This window comes from Octodon degus, unplaced genomic scaffold (assembly GCF_000260255.1).
Source record: "Octodon degus isolate 3935 unplaced genomic scaffold, OctDeg1.0 scaffold00065, whole genome shotgun sequence".
Classification (NCBI taxonomy): Eukaryota; Metazoa; Chordata; class Mammalia; order Rodentia; family Octodontidae; genus Octodon; species Octodon degus.
The window spans coordinates 11,400,206-11,409,502 of NW_004524641.1; the positions used below are offsets into that span (position 1 = coordinate 11,400,206).

Here is a 9,297-nt window from a genome sequence, read left to right on the forward strand (position 1 = left end):
GTCAGTCTGATAACTGAGACAGCACACAGTGACCAGCAGGTGGGTCGTGTACACAGAGTGGATGCTCTGGACATAGGGATGCTCTGCATCCTGGCAGGCAGAATGGGATGGCATGAGAGTTCATCATACTTCCCAGAATGGTGTATAGTGTAAAACTTGTGAATTGTTTATTTCTGGAATTTTCTGTTGAATATTTTTGGACCCTAGTTGACTGTAGGGAACTGAAATCACCACTGTTGAGGGAGGACTGCTGTCATCATTCTCATGGCTAAAAATCATTGCAGCAAAAGGTTGCAAAACAGGACCAGGAAAAAAAGGCACACAGTACAGAGTCTAGAGGATATTAGGAACAAGCTTTTAAAAACCTAGGGAAATCACACAGGACACAATTTCTATAGGCGTCAAATTGTGGCAACCTGTGTGAATGAAGGGTTGCCTACTAGAAACTCCTCAGAGACTCTGGAAGCTTGTGCCAGGTTTTCCTTGGACTCCGCTTCACACATCTTATCCCTTTGCTGATTTCTGTATCCTTTTGCAGGTCCTAGTCAATTATCAGACCTAGGGGGATATTGGGGACCCACCCCTTTTCATTGTATTCTTGATGGTGTTAAAGCAAAACTCAAGATGGAGCAATCTCTGAAAGAAAAGAGTATATTGAGCTGTTACAGATGCTACAGAAACAAAAGACAGATTCTGGGATAAGTTCCCACAGCCAGCAGCAGGCTGGAGTAGGTGGCATTTGGGAAATGTTCACCAGGCCAGAGCTTAAGGGCGTTTTGTTTAATAATAAAAAGTGGGGGAAAGAAGAGTTGCGTTGAGCCTGTACTGGCTGTAATTGTGAGCAGAGGGACTACATGAAAGGAGGGCAGTCTGTGAGGGACGTAGCTGCTGCTTCAGATCAGTTGGGTTTGTGAGCAGGATGTGGCATCTAGAGAAGGCGATGGGATGCAGGTTTGTGACATACATTCTAGAGTGTGAGGCGCTCGCATGGTCAGCGCGTGGCTTGTTAACTAACTGATCACACGAGTCTCCTCACCTCCGCTACTTCTGCTTAAACGTAGAATGTCTCAGAATTTTTCTCTCATCACCAGAATATTTTTCTTGAAGTTTTTTTTTTTTTTCTTTTTTTGGCAGTTGATAGGGTATGAATAGAACTTTTATATTAAAAAAAAATTTTGCTTATTAAGGAGAAGGTGCCCTTTTTTCTACTTGTTTATTAATTATGTTCTTTTCTTTGCTATTTGAGTCCTTTACCTGTATATCTGCTAGTCTTGGTGTTCTTCCTATCAGTTGGGGTGAGTTTTTTTTAACAAAACATTAACTTTTTAATTAAATGGGAATATGTGAATTTTTAGGGTGTTCAATTCTAAGTAGATGCTCGCTGTTATCCTGGGAAATTTCTTCTTTTGTTTAGTGTTGCATTAAATAAACAATTTTAAGACTTCAGAATTATTTTTAGACTGGAAGAACTTCCTCCTAGCCATCAAAGTCAGGAAATAATGCTTTAAGGAAGAGTGATATTATGAAATAGCTCTTTGGACCACCTCCTGGTTTCCTGGTGTAGGATTCCTAAAATCCTTGGAGTTCTAGAGTGACATATGTCATTTTTATTTGCTGATGAGCTGGCTGATGGTTGGCCGCCCCTGGCTGCTTCTTTCATGATGGGGAAAGGCCTAGTCAGCCTTTCCACCCTTGGGGAACAGGTGAGGGAGGACGCCTCTGTTGAGTGATCACTAGTAGCTGCAGATTTTATCAGTTGTCCCCCCAAAAAAAGGCTTTTGTAAAAAGACTGGGCTCTGGGACTTTATGGGGAGTGTGTCTGAAGAGGCCCCAGAAGCATTTAACCAAACCCAAGGAGATGGAGCAACACACCGTGTCCAAGTGGATAGAATCCAAACTAAATTGAGTTAGAGAGTCTCTAGTGGGTGTCCATTGCAGGACTCCTAATGGCCACAGACAGGCTCTGCGGTGATTGTTGAGTGAGAGAAAGAAAGCACTTGGATATATCGTTTACAATTTTTTTCCCATTTTATGAATTATCTTTTCATTCTCTTGATGGTGCCTTTGGAAGACAATTTTTAATTTCAATAATGTCCAATTAAATTTTTCTTTTTGTTGCCTGTGAGTTTGGTATCTTTCAAGATATTAATATGTGTTAAAGCTAAGCTTCACATTTGGAGATACTGGTTAAGTACATACACACACTTAGCACTGGAAGTATTAGTTAAAGATAAGGTATAAGAAAACAGCTCAGTTGAGAGCTTTGATGTATAAAATATTCTCATGCTAAAACACTTCATCTCTTTTTCAGGAGATAAATTGCAGTTTATATTCACCAATATTGACTCTAAGCACCCTGAAAGCCCCTTTATGTTTTCCTTGCATCTAAACGAAGCAGGGGACTATGAAGGTATGTACTCGTGTTTCTTAACTTGCGTCTAAAATTGGCCTGTCCAAGTGTTCTTTTAATCAGAATGTGAAGGAAATATCCCCACAAGTTTCCTTTTCCGGTCTTGCTTCTTGAGTTATTGTCTTCTCAAGGATGTGAATGTGGTTTTGATTTATAGATATTATCTAGGAGCATACTTTAACACCTCTTCAGGATGGCCCAGTGCCATAGTAGCTGCAGAGTCTAAAGGAACAAAGGTCATTGCATTTCATAGGCAAATACAAATTACCCTTTTAGAGAACTTAAAACTAAGCTATAAAACATATGCCTACCTGATGTGAATATTATCATTTTCCAAATAGGTGACTTTAAAATCAAGTGTAAAATAATTAGAATGTGATAATTTACCTTCCATTAAATTCGTTATTTGAAAATAACAGTCTGGGGAGATAGCTCAGTGGCATAAGTGCCTGCCTGGCAAGTGCCAGGTTCTGAGTTCAATCCTTGATACCAAAAAATAAAAACCAACAAGAAACTATCTGAATATCCCAAACATTGATCATGTAGGTTAGTAAATGATTCTGCAGCAGACTAAAAGGCCTTTGACTCAGAAGACATATGTGTAGTTGTAATATTGTGAACAATAAGAGAATGGAAATATATTTCTCTTTTATTCTTCTAGTTTATTAGAATTCATAAAAATGGTCCTTAGACCTGTGCTATTATTTGAGAGCCTTTAACTGAAGGACACTCAGGCGAGCTGCTGACCTGGCTGCGTGGTGCCCCAGTTCCTTCCCTTGTAGAATTTATATTTTGAGAATCTAGTTCATGTACAAATGTTTGTGTTTTTGGTTTTTTCCCTGCAGTATCTTTTCCAGCTGAACATTAGTATTTAAGCAAAGCCAACAAACCTCTTACCTAGTGTTCCAAATTTCTCTAAATTGTGTGTCCTTTATTAACATGTTGTCACATGGTCTTTGATATTAAATGCAATCTGCAGGATAAACATTGAGCCAAGAGTTCTGTGCTACCCTTCCTCTCTCTGATCATGGGCTCTGCTTCTTAAACTCTGCCAAAGACCTGGAAATCTGATGCAGACAGGTAGCTCGCTGTTGAAGCAAGGACAAGGTTGACGGTAGAGAGCATGGGGTCCTTCTTTTCCTTTGACCACTCTTGGTGGAGATCCTCATGACACCAGCTGTTACAGCTACTGAGGACTGTGTGCTATTTGTGATTTGAGTCTCAGTTAATAAGATCCATAAATATCACTCTTGGAATAGCAAGGACTTTCATTTCTCTTGTAAAACTTTAGATATGATGTAAGTTACTGAGGATTGACATTGACATTTGTTCTGTTTTGATCCAGTGGCTAGAAGTCAGATCAAAGTCTGGCAGAGAAAAAATGGCTTAACAGTTAAAATAAACTGTTAAAGCTATTTAAAATCAAACGTACATAGGCCCAAGATGATGGAAAATGGCATTCTGCAGCACTGAGCTCCAATCCCTTGAATACCATCTGGTGAAGTGAAAGCAGGATTGTACTACTTAAGCTTTGAGTGCTTAGAGATTCAATAAAGGTCCAAAAAATAGTTGGCATGTGGGACCAAATGTGTCGTTTTATGCTTGAAGCATTTCAGTAACTTATAGTTGACACTGAACTCCGATGAAAGGATCTGCAGTAGAAACACCTGTGTCCCACATTAAACACCGAAACAAACCCTCCCGTTCATGTGACCTTCTTTTCTTCCCTCTAGTGTCGGATAGCGCTCCTCATCTTGAGTGCCTCGAAGAATTTCAAGAGAAAGTAAGGAAGACCAACAATTTTTCAGCTTTTCTCGCCAACGTTCGGAAAGCATTTACTGCTATGGTTTACAATTAATGTATGAGTAGTACAAACCATGGGTTGTTTTTCTTTTCTATCATCTGTCTCTATAAAAGCATTCTGTCTTTGGTGTCTTTGTGATGTTTCTATGTGGAGTGAAGGAAAGCTGAATGCGTCACCCCAAGTATGTCTCTGACATGAGTATGTGGAGCTGAAGACATTCAAGAAGCAGCAGAGTCAGAAAGCTCCTCTAAAGGCGGGGCACAGCATTGCAGAGGTGTCTTCCGGGTCGAGGAAGGAAGGAAGTTAATCACTGCGGAGAGTTCTCACCAGCCCAGACAAATTGACTTCATTAGTTTACTTCCAGGTCAGGGAGTTAGCTCAGCGGCATAAGTGCCTGCCGGGCAAGCACAAGGTTCTGATGTTCGATACCCGGTACCAAAAGAAAAAAAAATGATTAAGAGCCATTGGTTTACACCATAATATTACCTTTCTATGGTTTTCCCTCCTCTGGAAGCTGAAACTGCCTTCCTTTTCTTGTCACTTTTCTGAAAACCTACTGTTCTTTGTTGAAGAGGCTGTGCAAGCTTACTGTGAGGTACCTCTTGCTGAGTCTCTCCATGAGATGGGCGCTGCTGGTGTTAATAAAGTGCTTGTTTTTCCCGTGTTAACCTGTCTTTGTTATAAGCCGTCTGTCCCAAGCATGAAGTTAGGAGGGTTGTGTAAAGTTATGTTTTCTCCATGATAGGTATATTTCTTTAAATTGTTTTAATTAAATTCTTAGGGGGGAAATGATGAAAGTAAACTATGTCCTTTATGAAATATAATTAATAAATTACATTATTATTTATAGTTAAGTGTCTGGCATAAGGTAGTTTATGGTTAGCACTGTGAATGGTGGGAATTTGCACAGTGTCACAGTGGTCCCTAAGTCTTGCAAGTTCAAGGATTCCTTAATATTTCAAAGATTGACTGAGTCAGCCCAACTTGGAGCTGCAACTGTTAGAAATACTAGGTGCCTGGCCTGTGGTGCACACTTACAATCCCAGCTCTTGGAAGGCTGAGGCAGGAGGGCCGAGAGTTTAGGGCCAGCCTAGTAAGACCTTGTCTCAAAACCCAAAACGGACAAAAAATCTTGGGCAAAATAAATACCGCTATCTACTGTCATCCTAACGACATTAAAATAGAGTATACCTCTAAAGTTTCAGAAAAGGTGGTGATTTTGAAAATTCAAATGTAAAAACAAAAATTTCTATTTTTGTAAAGCTTATACCATTTAGTTCTCACCTGGATATGTCATCTTGAGAGTCCACTTAACACAGTCATGCCCACAGGTCTGCTTACTCTAGGATTTCATTTTCTTCCCCTTGTAAATTTGGCTGCATTTAGGTGCCCTGGCTGCGTTGGAAACTATGTTATATTTTTTGAGGGTTTATTGGGCACAGCTGAAAGCCACAGAGCAAAGAGCTGCAAATCTCTGGCCGCTCCTCCTGTTTTCCCCTGAGTGGTCTGGGGAAAAGTTCAGGTGAGTGGTCCTTTTAGGGAGCTTAGGAAGAGAATTTGAATTTCTGGTTGTGCCTAAGATGTGGTTCTGGGCTTTGTTCAGATAAGCAGTGGAACTTCGAGCAGAATGCTTTCAACTGGTGGGGATGTTAGCATTCACCTATGCTGGAGCGCAGGCAGCCCTTTGGAACTGCTGTTTGACTACGTTCATAGAGATCAAAGACTACCCTGGGGATTTGGATGCATGCAGCCAACAGCAGACTTGCCTTATTTCAGCACGGGCGTGGCTAAAGCAGGTACACTCATTCCCCTTTATGCATGGGGGTTACACCCCAAGACCCTAGTGGATGCCTGAACCACAGAGAATACCAAACATGATGTACTAGGCAGTGTTTCCTATGTGCGCACGTGATAAATCACACTTTGTAAATGTGGCACAGTAAGAGGTTTACAACAATAACAGAGCAAAATAAAAGAATTATTAATAGAATAAAGTGGACCATTATTAGGTAAAATAAAGTTTGCTCGAACACCAGCACTGCAGTATACAGGAGTGGCATCATAACCGAGACTGAGTAGCACACTGAGCCGTGGGTAGTGCATGTGGCATGGGTGTGCCGGGCAAAGTCGACTCACCTGATGGAGTGTGGTGCTGCTACATTTTGTCAGTAGTTAGAGTGCTGCAGCTTAAAATTTATAAATTGTTTATTTCTGTAATTTTTCCATTTAATATTTTTGGACTAAAGCTAACCATGGGTAATAAAAACCTGAGAAAGTAAAACTACAGATAAGGAGAGGTGTGTGTGTGTGTGTGTGTGTGTGTGTGTGTGTGTGTGTGTTGCTAGGGATTGAACCCAGGACCACATTCATGCTAGGCAAATGCTCTACCACTGAGCATTTGGTAGAGCATTTTAAACTTTTATTTGGAGATGAAATCTCTTTTATTTGGAGATGAAATCTCTTTAAGTCCCCTAGGCTGGCCTTGAACTGGGATTCCTCCTGCCTCAGCCCCCCAGGTGGCTGGGGCTATAAGCACACACCACTGCTCCTGGCTGAGACTATTTTAATAGGGAGAACACAGTGAGCAAAATTTCCTGGGCCATACTCACATTTGGCCTTACTTAAGCTGCCCGTATCTAAGGAAATACATAAGACTATTGAAACCCCACTTTGGTTTTTGTGGACTTAGTTTGATTTGGAGTTTAGATTATCCCGGCAGGATCCACTTCTTAGTTGCTGGATGCAGGCTGCATGTGGTGGACCTTGGCAATTTCAAGCGCATCCAAGACCCTGAACCAGCTTCCAGTGGTCAAGGGGGTAAAGTACATACATTCTCTGATGTCCCTGCGGAAACCCTGAAGTAGACCCAAGTTAGTCTGCATGACACATTCTGCTTCGGGAAGAGGTCAGGTTATATGACCTTTTATGGTTATAGAACAGAAAGTATTTATCAAGCACACTGGTGAGAGAATCAGGTGAGAGGGTTATTATACAAAGAGGGACAATCTAAAAATCTCAGATGCTGTCTTATAGCATTCTTAGTTTTAGGGTTGGTAAAAGCTAGAGATCAGCAAGGCGTAGGCTGTTCATTTTGAGAAGTATCCCTAAATAGCCACAAGTGTGTTAAATCGGATACAGAAATGAAAGTACATAGCTTTTGAAGGGATTAGGACAGCCCGAGATAGTTCTGGTTCTTGCCCTATGATATCCTAACCCTCCATAATTGTGATATAGTCAGCCTAGGTGGAAAAGTACAGGATCTTCAACATAGATTAAGCTTCTTCAGAGAACTGTATTCCTTTAAAGGTAAGAAAAAAAATGAGGTGCTCCCCATTTAGGGCCATTTCTCTTCAAGGGCCAGCCATCCTTCACTTCTAAAGTAGAGATGGGTTTGGAGCAAAATCTATAGAAGTCACAAAAGGACTGTAGGACCAGCCTTTCTGCCATACCTGGAAGTTGAAGTGTATCTTCACCCCAAATGAAGGCCTTGGGCTGTGGAAGTTTACTTTTTTTTTTTCCCTTAATGAATTTGGCTCACTCAAAATTTGGGGATTATTCAGGCATTTTAGCCTGGCAGGGGTGGCCAGATTAGAATAATTAGTACCTATTTAGTTTTTGAGTAAGCCCACTACTTTTCTAAGCCCTTTTCACTGATGTGCTCTTTCATACTCTTTCAACCTAGGAAGTGGATTTTGTCAACAATTTTGTTCTGCAGATAAGGAATTCAAAGAACTGTTTAAGTAACTTCCAATCACACTACTGGTAAGTGTTAGACCTGGCACTCAAACGCAGAAGCCAGTCTGACACCTGAGTCCTTGAGCTTTACCTAGGCCACACTGGGTTGCCTCTCTGTTACCACATTGCAGGGAAATTATGTGACGTTAGTGTTCCTAAAGGCACTAAACAAATTTGAGCTTACATAATTTCATGTTTCTATAGAGGTATAATGATTAAAAAAAGAATGAGCTGTCTTGAAAGTACTAGATATATTCTGGCAAAAATTGGCTTCACTGACATGGAGGGCAGCTGCAGGTCTCAGGGAAACAGCGGAGTAGATGGTGTTCAGAACCCTGGTAGTGGCTGAGGGAGGCTAGAAGAGTTAAAGATAGGAAGGAAGGAGACAGGAATCTACTTTTACAGAAATTACCAACTTAAGACATAATGGAAGTTACCCAAGGTAACCAAGTCCTTAATCCCTAGGCCTATTTTTATTCCAGGCTCATCACTCCTAAATTTTTAAGAATCTAGAGATACTTTAAGTCTATGTATTCCAAAAATTACAGCAAAGACTTTCATTTTCAGTGGTACTGGATCTCTAAATTTCAAACAGATAAGTTTATATTTTAGCTTCACTGATAAAGAGTCAAGTTTTTGTTTTAACCCCATGGGCAAACTGACTTAGGTAAACAGACGTCAGGTAAAATGACAAATAACTCAAAGAATAAACATGTCTCCAAGATCACATATGTGCCCCAGTGCAACACAGTTGGCCACCTTGAGCTTTCCTTTAAAAATCTCCCTTTACTTTCCACTGTTAGGTCCTGAGATTCTTTGAAATGAGGGGAGTCAAGAACCTGCCCAGTTTGAGCTGAGGTTCCTATCTCATCTTCAGAGGGTTGCTGCAGGCCCTACCTGGGACTGCTTGGGAACAGCCCGAAGGCGGTCATAGCAGGTCTTTGCCGGAAAAGAGGATGGAGGCCATTGACTTGGAAATTCCCAGCAAAAGGAAGCTGCTCTCCTTGTGCTGCCCCTAACCCGGCCCAAGTCTGAGTTCCACCTTCTCATCTCCATGCCCCCAGGCCTGTCTTTTCACTGTGATCATTACTAAGTGATGCTGTAGAGGACAAGAAGACATTGGATTCTAGTGCGCTTCTAAGCTGATTATCCCTCAAGGTTACCAAGGTGTTGGTGCAGAGGAGGTATTTTGTCTTAGAGGAGAGAACAATTAAACTACTTAAATGAATCAGCTAAAGGCTTATAATGCTATGCAATAAAATTTTCCCCTTTTCTCCATCAAATTATTACATTTGATGGACCATAAGGTGCTTTAAGCAATTCAGATGCATTTTGTCATGAATATTAT

The 9,297-nt window shown here is 40.9% G+C and overlaps 1 protein-coding gene across 1 annotated transcript in view; it reads left to right on the plus strand.

Moving 5' to 3' along the window:
* Positions 1 to 9,297, plus strand: part of Spc25 (SPC25, NDC80 kinetochore complex component) — a 34,344-nt gene that overhangs the window by 2,047 nt on the left and 23,000 nt on the right. The gene's annotated exons all lie outside the window — the stretch shown is intronic.